At 44.4% G+C, this 9,940-nt stretch overlaps 1 pseudogene; it reads right to left on the reverse strand.

The window, feature by feature from the left end:
- Window positions 1–8,001: 8,001 nt before the first annotated feature.
- LOC136637045 (5S ribosomal RNA) lies at window positions 8,002–8,118 on the reverse strand (annotated as a pseudogene).
- Window positions 8,119–9,940: the final 1,822 nt, after the last annotated feature.

Below are 9,940 nucleotides of genomic sequence, written 5' to 3' on the forward strand. Positions count from 1 at the left end.
CATTTGACTGTGCACTGTGGAAAGCAGGAAGCCAGGTAGGAAAGGCTTCTAGTCTGACCCAGCAGGGCTTCTCTTCAGTTTCCTGAAACGTTCCATGAGTGTTGTTCTGCTTCCGATGCAAATTTCTTTAAAAATCATATGCAAATTGAAATATAACTGTTTATTATGGGATGTAATAGACACCTGCCAGTCCAAGTCATTTGGATTTATGTGCATCACTTCAATTTGGGAACACGGTCAGTTCCTTAATATATAATTGAATAAAGCACATTGTGCCTTTTGAGGTGATAACAGCCATCCTATCCATCCTGTTCCTAGGAATTAACTCATCCCTGTTGCTGGATGACGAACTGTCAGATGGCTGTATAGCCTTCCATTTGATTAAAACCGAGATTAATAATTTGCCTATAACTGATACATCATGCACTGAGAGATAAAAGAGCATCTGATATTAAGCGTGTGAGAAATAAATAAAAAACCCCAGCCTTCAGTAAATTGCACAGAAAAATTACACAGTACATTTAAATTACCATTTGCTTAGCAACATGCCCTTGCCGACATTCCACTGGGGCTATAAAATGATCGATTTACTTTAATTTTCTACTGAATCCGAGGGAAAAAAAATACACACACATATTCACATGGCTATCAGTAACCTATCCCTTCATCATGACATGCTGATTCACTCCGTGTATTAAATTTGCTGGCAAGGAGCAAGGCGTTAACAAAAAAGTAACAGATAATGTGAACATTTCATGCATAATCTGTAATATGAGATATGTATTAATAGGGAAATTATGATGCATTCAATTATTCTGAAATGCCTTCCAGAGATGTTTTGATTTGACTGCACACTGATAGCAGAAGCACAGCAGGGAACATCTAGAGTGATGAATAACCTAATCTGGTAATCTTAAAATGGGCACTATTCAGTTAGCCTGAGAACAGACCAGGGTGGAAGCGGCTATGCTTTGCAGATACAGCAACATTATTTTATTTTATTTTACTGAAGGAAAGGACCCTCCAGTCTCTTTACAACATGCATGCTGCTAATTAATATTACATTGACACCTTTGATAATCGACAAGTTGCGATTCTTATCTAAAAGGGGAGGATGCTTTGTCCATTTTGCACTGCAAGACAAAAATCATTTTCAAACATTCCTCCATTACCATGAGTTTCAGAGACTGCTCACTTCCCTCCATAAAGCCCACTGCTGTCTTCCCTTCCCTTACTTCGGAGGTAGTAAGCTTGTGTCGGGAGAGTTGGAACAGACAAAAGAAAATATTTCTTTACCCAGCGTTTAATTATTCTGTGAAACTCCTTGCTGCAGGATGTGATGATGGTGTCTGGTCTAGATGTCTTTAAAAGGGGATTGGACAGATTTCTGGAGGAAAACTCCATCACAGGTTACAAGTCATGATGGGTACGTACAGTCTGAGATTAGCTGGTCGCTCCTCATCATGAGAGTTGGGTAAGAATTTTTTTCTGTCATCCAAATTGGCCGCGGATGGCAGTTTTTCGCCTTCCCCAGACTGGAGAGGGAGGAAAGGTGTGTTCAGTAGGTTTCATGCATTAAAAATTGGTCACTGTGTTTCATAAAGTGGTCCAAGCTAAACCCAAGTGCAGTCCGATGTCTTTGTTGGAGGATGCAAGGGTAAATAGAATGCCAGATGCAGGGGAGTGGCAATGAGATGCAAGTGTCTTGTAGTCTTGTGTGCTACCCGAGGCATCTGATGGGCTGCTGTGAGATACAGGAAGCTGGACTAGATGAACCCTGGGCTGGATCCAGCAGGGCTCTTCTTATGTTCTCACATTGTGGCCCTTCTGCTGCTAGAGGCTCACATGTCTGTCCTGGATAAGATCACCTGACAACCATCTCCAGTGTCAGTGGCACGTTGCTTAGGGCGCTCAGGCACTACAACCAAAAGCATTAAGGGTTCAGAGCTGGGTCCAGACAATTGAGCCGCCTAGCATGTCTGGGCCCCTAGCCAGTGTGCAGCTGCCAACCCCAGACACCACCCATATCTTTTCCCACACAAGCCCGCCTTGTAATTAACATCATCCACATAATTCCTTTTCAGAATCACCCTGCCCCACCATCAGAAGTTACACTGGTAGTGATTGGAGAAGGAGCCTTTTCCATTGTTCACACCAGCTTTGGAATTCCCTCCCCAGCAAGGCTCACTTGTCACTAGTCTAATTTTTATTTTTGGCACCAAGTTCATTGCCACATCTTATACACTTATGCATTCTAAATAACTCTGTGTCTGTTCTGATGAATCTTCATTTCTGTCAGTTTTGTTGTTTATTTATTGTCATTGATATTTTAAACATGTTTATGTAATAAAATAATTAAGAAAAATGTTTATCTACATTTTACAATCTGAAAGTCTTTCTGGTTGAAGAATGGTGATTAATTGCCAGATGAGGCTGCAATCCTATACACACTTTCCTGGGACTAAGCCATATTGAATATAGTTATATTTGAGTTGGCAGGCATAGGATTGGGCTGTGAATCAGTAAAAAGTTGAAAAACACTTGAAAAAAAAAAATCACTGCACTTAGAAAGCTGTACCCTTCTCCGTGATAGGCTAGTTTTCTACATGGAGGGGACATTTTTTCCTATGGAGGAAGATTCATTCCTGTTAGGTTCCATTTGAAGTATCGACTTGTATGTAGGCTATGTACTACAGTAGTACATAAAGAAATTTGCAGCTGTGGGGGGGGGAAGGGCAGATACTCCTCCCATATCATCTCCTGATGAAAATCCCCCCTCCAAACCTTCTTTTCACTCTGGGAAGGAAGCTGTTATTTGTGTCCCATACTTCAGTTCTAAGCAAGACCCCCTCCACTGCCACAGCTGCAGTTTTAGAAAAATAGGTCTGAGTACAGGGTGTCTCAAGAAAATGTACACACATTTTCATGAACTCTAATCATACATACTTCATTGTAGAAAACCTGCCACACCTGAACATATCTCTTTCCTTGACCACTGAAGGAGGAGGATGCAGCCTCCCGAGCTCTCCTATTGGAGGACAATTTTTACTGAAGAGCATTCTCTCACATCCACACAGCTAAAGGGTTCTCTGTTCCATAAGTAGTGGGAGCCTCTGATACTTCAGCTGTACAGCTGTAAAATGTTTTTGGCTGCAGATTCATCTGGAAGTGGCAAGACAATCCAGCAACCTCCCCCAGTCCGGATGACCATCAAAAACTTTTCTATTCAGGGGGTGCTCTGACCTTCTAAAAAGCCTAAAAAAAGAAGCCACATCCCTTGTATCTGTCACCTGTTGCCAAGTTCTTCCTGGTTGCCATTTTTCTGGGGGCTGTTACATCAGGCCTGTCTCAGATATCAGTGGAGCTAGAACCACCATTGTTGACACTTTGAGTTGCTGTGAGAGATAGAAGAGACGGCAGCCAATGGAAGAAAAAGAACATACAGGACGGCCCTCATTATCTGTGAGGGTTCTGTTCCTGGAACCCTGTGGATACTGAAATCCACAGATGTTTGAATGCGTGGATTTGGGCCGCCTGGACCCTCTGAATGCAACCGGAATAAGGCCTTTGTGGTCCTCAGAATTTCACCAAAAACTGGACTTTAAAAGCCTCCAGGTGGCTTTCTAAGGCATGCAGAGGCCATGCACACCTGAAGGTTCACTTTAAAAGCCTTCAGAAGGTGCACGCAGCCTCTGTCTCCCAGGTTCGACCAGAACAAAGTACCAGTCGCATCCTGGAGTCTTCAGCAGGGTCGCAGGTTCAGAACCTGTGGATGATGATATCCGCTGGTTCTGAATCCTTGAATATGGAGAACCCACTGTATTTTGTTTTTGTTCATTATTGCATGTAAACCGCTTTGGGAAGCTTCAGCTGGAAAAGCGGTAAACAAACAAAATCTAAGGGAAGCAACTGACGAGATGTGTGAAACCATCCCAGCACCCATGTTGGTGGATGTCTGCAGGTGCCTTAGTCAACGATGTCACCAGTGGGGGAGTATTTTGAGCACTTGGTCTAATTCATTAACTAATTAATTAACTGGGGCAACAATCCTATACACACCTACCTGGGCGTAAGTCCCACTGAACTCATTGAAGCTTACTTCTGAGTAGACATATCTAGGCTTGTGTTGTGGGTTGAGCAACTACATCTGAGTACACCATACGCAGTATATGTGTGAATTAATGTATTATAGTATATATGTGAATTATAGCATAATAAATTTGACACTTATGAAAGGCGTGTGTACATTTTCTGGAGATGCCCTGTAGATGGAAATGTGATAACGGATTTTGATCGGCTCTAGTTTGACCCTAAATGGCAATATGAAAAAGGATACTTCTTAATATTCCTGGATCCATGGACAGTTGGAAAGATGCATTTGTATGTGATTAAGAGACTGCTTTTTTTCCACTTTCCTTATTGCAAATGCCTGGATTCTTGGGCCAGTAACAGCAGATGTTATTGCACACATACTCAAAAGAGCTGAAGACACGGACTGTCAAAGCTGCATCTTGCCATCCCATGTCTCTTGCTGCAACATCTTCCTTCCCCAAGTGTGGAATAACTCCTCCTCTTTGTAAGTGGGGGTTGGGGGGGGGAGCGGAACCCTGGTTACCATCTCAGAAAAATCAAATTAAAAACCGGAAACTAGTAGATAGTAGTACAAATGGTAGAGAGACAGAGCAAATAGGCAAGGGTTTTTTGGGAGACAGGGGGAGGAATATAAAATATTGATGACATGATTGCTGTAGTTTATCATTCTAGATGTAACTTGGTAACAAGGAACATTGCACATCTTTTTGCACTTTTAAGAAGCAAAAATTCTGTTTAGTTAGCAGACATGAGAGTAAAATGCCACTAGATGCAGCATACCTGATCAATGCCAGATGTACTAAAATTGAGATCCGGTCATTTTTTAATGCATTATATTGAGCACATGGGGGGGGGGGGTTGAGATTACCCTTGTGTTGGCCGAGCTCGGCTGATGCAAGGCTCTGGGGAGGGTGGGGAGGAGGCGGGGAGGAGATATTCTGGGGCGGATGGAGGGTGGCCCCAGGGGCAGGCAGGGAGTTGGAGATGGGGCTGGGATCCAGCTGTTATGCTGGATCCTAGCCCCATATCCAAGCAGCATGGAGCAGCTTCAAGCTGCTCCGCTCCACTCTCCTTGGACTTATGCCACCTCAGGAGGTGGCGCAAGTCTAAGGAGACCCATGGGGCTGCAGTGGCTTGCCTGGGGGTAAGGGTCTCCCTTTACCTTCTGCTGAGCCACTTTGGAGCCTTATATTGTGCTGAATACAGCGCAAGCTTCCTGGTTTGCCTGTTCCAGTACAAGATAGGATTGCACTGAACTCCATAAGTTGGTTTCTTGGCTACTACACTATGGTTGGTTACATTTATATATCATTACATCAGTTTAACTGGACAGTCTCTCCACCCAGTTTCTGGTAGACACTGCCTTAAAAATATTCAGAGCAGTTGAAGTGACTGTCAATGATTAGGATTTCTAATAATATTGATGTGAAAGTCAGTGCATTTTTCTTATCTTTGGCAAGTATCTTGCCTGAAGAATAACAGATGTTCTTCTCCAGACGTCTTAATGTGGGGCTTTTAAAAATTACTGACACTGTAGCATGAAAGGGAGGGAGGAGAGGCGAGATCCTTCACTTCACTGGGTGATTTTTCCTAACCAGGGTTATCCACTGATTAAAAATATTTAGTCAATTAATCATCCATTTTTTAAAAACAATTAATCGTGTCAAATTGTACAACGTAGCATTTTACAACGTACAATGCAGAAGAAATATCATTGGCAAGGAGGAGAAAAAAAAACCTTTTCGTGTCTTCATTTGATGTTGTATGGTGCTTTGCTTTCAGCCACTTATAAAATAATGAAGTTTATTATCATTAGTTTTGCAGGAAAAACAATCATCTTTGAAGAACCATCTCTGTCTTTGAGTGATTTTATTTGGTATGTGATATTTGTCATTTCCACAGCTTCCTGTCTTGGTTTAGATCATGCCCCTTTCCATGTGTAAGGACCTTCAAAGTGGCTTACAGTGAAAAGTAATAATATGTCCAGGGACAGACTTCCCTACCCCTGCTGGGGCTAAGACTGGGTTTGGACTCAGGCTTGGCCACCCAGTTGAGGACCTCACTCCACCTGCCCACAATGTGGACACAACACTATGGTTCCCTGGGTCCTATGTTGGTGATTTCTGCCCTGAGCACCCTGAGCTTCAGGGTGGCCTCCACCCCACACAAGGCATCACATAGGCTGCAATCCAAACCACACTTTCCTGAGAGTAAGTCCCACTGAACAAAATAGGACTTACTTCTCAGTAGATCTGGTTAGGATTGTGCCCATAATAAAATAGTAATCAAAACACAGCGAGGGAAGCATGAGCAATGAACAAAAGCACTGCAGTACACAATGCAAGGGTGGGAAAACTTACATCTTAGTTGTGGTACCTCTTCCTGATGTACAGAATCTAAGGATGGTGGAACTAATGCATCCATGGGGCTGACACCACCATAATCCCTTCAAAATTCTTCTTCCCCTTGCTAATTGTTGGTATCCCAACCGATACTCAGAGAGACAGAGTATCTCTGTCTCTAATCTGTGATTAGTTGATCAGTTTCACCATTCCAATGAGCATAAGACCTCATTTAAGCAAGAGAATGAACATATGCATGGTCAAATTGACTGGTGGAAATCTCTTGCGCGGGTCAAGGAGTATTGCAAAAGTGCCATAAGGCATTTCTGTGACAACTCAGGAGGAGGGAAGCTGGGCATGGACTGGTGCAAAAGGTAAAGCTGAGCCAGGGTGGCAAGAGGTCTGGAGGGGCAGGGGAGGATGCATTTTGGGGTGGGGAGGGCAGGTGGGCCCATGGGTAAGCTGTGGGTGAGTGGAGGGTGGGGCCAGGATCCAGCACTTGTGCCAGATCCTAACCCTGGTCCCGGGCAGCACAGAGCAGCTGCAGGGTGCTCGGATCTGCGCCACCTTTTTAGGTGGCCACTTCTTTGGGTGGCGCAGATCCAAGCAGCCCCATTGGGGCTGCTGCAGCATTACTTGGGGTAAGGGGAAGGAATTTTCCTTGCCCTGGGCTGCGCTGCAACTGGCCCCAACCATGCATTGGATATGGAGTAGGCCAGCCGGCCTTTCTGTTCCAGCGTGGGTTAGGATTGGACTGCAGATAAGCTGCCATTTGGACAATATTAATTGCATATGTGAGAATAGCAACGTACCAGATTGAGTTACTAGCTTACTGGACAGTGGGAATGCTGTGGATGTCATCTATCTTGGCGTCAGTATTGTATTGGCAACCTTCAGTCTCGAAAGACTATGGTATCGCGCTCTGAAAAGTGGTTCTGGCACAGCGTCTAGTGTGGCTGAAAAGGCCAATCCGGGAGTGACAATCAATTCCACACCGGGAACAAGTGCAGTCTGTCCCTGGTCTGTCTCCCTGGCTACGGGCCTTCCTTCTTTGCCTCTTAGCCTCAGACTCTTGGCAAAGTGTCTCTTCAAACTGGGAAAGGCCATGTTGCACAGCCTGCCTCCAAGCGGGCCGCTCAGAGGCCAGGGTTTCCCACTTGTTGAGGTCCATCCCTAAGGCCTTCAGATCCCTCTTGCAGATGTCCTTGTATCACAGCTGTGGTCTACCTGTAGGGCGCTTTCCTTGCATGAGTTCTCCATAGAGGAGATCCTTTGGGATCCGGCCATCATCCATTCTCACGACATGACCGAGCCAACGCAGGCGTCTCTGTTTCAGCAGTGAATACATGCTAGGGATTCCAGCACGTTCCAGGACTGTGTTGTTTGGAACTTTGTCCTGCCAGGTGATGCCGAGGATGTGTCGTGATCTTGGCGTCGTGATCGTGTCGTGATCTTGGCGTCAGTAAAGCATTTAATAAGGTTTCACATGACATCCTAATCAGCAAGTTGGCAAAATATGGGCTAGATGGTTGGTTGGCAACCTTCAGTCTTGAAAGACTATGGTATAAACCTACAGCACCTGGTATTCCCAGGCGGTCTCCCATCTAAGTACTAACCAGGCCTGACCCTGCTTAGCTTCCAAGATCAGACGAGATCAGGCATGTGCAGGGTAACAGTTGCTGTTTTGGCTTGCTAGATGATGCAGTTGTTATACACTGGATGGATACACAACTGGTTGGACGACCGTACACAGAGGGTATTTGTCAATGGCTTCACATCAACTTGGAAGAAAGTTTTGAGTGGGGTGCCTAGGGCTTTGTCTTGGGCCTGGTTCTGTTAAACAACGTCATCAATGACTTGGATGGATACAAGGGGGCCTCATCAAATTTGCAGATATCACCAAGTTGGGAGTAGTAGTAAACACAATAGTAGAAGCCTTCAGGAAGGCTATCAGGAATACTGGGCTGAAATGAATAAGATTAAGTTTAACAGGGACAAATGCAAGGTTCTGCACTTAGGCAAAAATAACCAAAGATGCAGGGATAAATTGGGAGATACCTGGCCTGGCAGCACAACATGTGAGTGGGATCTTGGAGTAGCAGTGGATCACAAGATGAACATGAGTCAGCAGTGTGATGTAGCTGCAAAGAAGACGAATGCAATTTTAATCTGCATTATAGAACTGTAACTTCCAAGTTGTGAGAAGTCGTGGTTCTGTTTTATTCAGCATTGGGTGGATCTCACCTGGAGTACTTTATGCAGTTCTGGGCACCTCACTTTAAGAAAGATGCAGCCAAACTGGAGCAGGTTCAGAGGAGGGTGACAAGGATGATCAGAAGGCTGGAGAACAAGCCCTCCGAGGAAATGTTAAGGGAACTTGGAATGTACAGCATGAAGAAGAGAAGGTTTGGAGGGGATATGATAGCTCTCTTCAAATACCTGAAGGGCTGCCATATAGAAGAAGGGTCAAAATTGTTCTCAACTGCCTCTGGAAGTAGAACTAGTTTCAATGGATAAAAACTGCAAGAGAACAGATTCCAATTGGATATCAGGAAAAAATTCCTGATGGTTAGGGAGGTTCGGCAGTGGAACAGATTGTCGAAGAAAGTGGTGAACTCTCCCTCACTGGAGATCTTCAAGCAGAGGCTTGACAAGCACCTGTTGGAGATGCTCTAGGACAATGTTTCTCAAACTGTGGGTTGGGACCCACTAAGTGGGTCACGAGCCCATTTCAGGTGGGTCCCATTCATTTCAATATTTTATTTTTAATGTATTAGACTTGATGCTACCATGGTATGTGGCTGCATTTGGGGAAATGTTACAGATCTATACTTTTAACAAGCTACTATGTATATTCTTTTAACAATGATAGTAAATGGTTTAGTGTGGGTGGGATTGCAGCCTAGGATTCATTTCTGGTCATGAGGTCACTTTCGGTGGGTCCTGACAGATTCTCATTCTAAAAAGTGGGTCCCTGTGCTAAATGTGTGAGAACCACTGCTCTAGCACATTGGTTTCCGATCTTTAGTGGACCATGGACCACCAAGGCAAAACTGAAATAGTCGTGGACCACATGCAAACACCTACTCCCACCCCCTGCACACAAAAATGCAATTAAATTTGTAATCATTAGAGAAGATTTATTAGAGATGCATTAGATTTATTATTTTATATTATAGATAAGTTTTTGTTGCTGGCTGAGGCTGCAGGTGCTCCTTTCTTTGTTCTCTCTGGTGGTCTGTGGGAGAGCATCTCCTGAGCAAGCATTGCCCCATGGACTACCAGAGAGGTTGGGAATGGATTGCCCACATCTGCAGCTAACACTTCAGTGGGGGAATGCTTATTCAATGAGATGTTGGAAATAATCAAAGGTGATCTTGTTTTTTCTGAGGATCTCGCAGACCACTTCTGAGGATCTCACGTACCACCTGTGGTCCACGGACCACAGGTTGGGAACCAGTGCTCTAGAAGAAGTTCCTGCTACAAGCAGGGGGTTGGACTAGATG

The sequence above is a fragment of the Tiliqua scincoides genome, chromosome 1, assembly GCF_035046505.1.
Source record: "Tiliqua scincoides isolate rTilSci1 chromosome 1, rTilSci1.hap2, whole genome shotgun sequence".
NCBI classification, from domain to species: Eukaryota; Metazoa; Chordata; class Lepidosauria; order Squamata; family Scincidae; genus Tiliqua; species Tiliqua scincoides.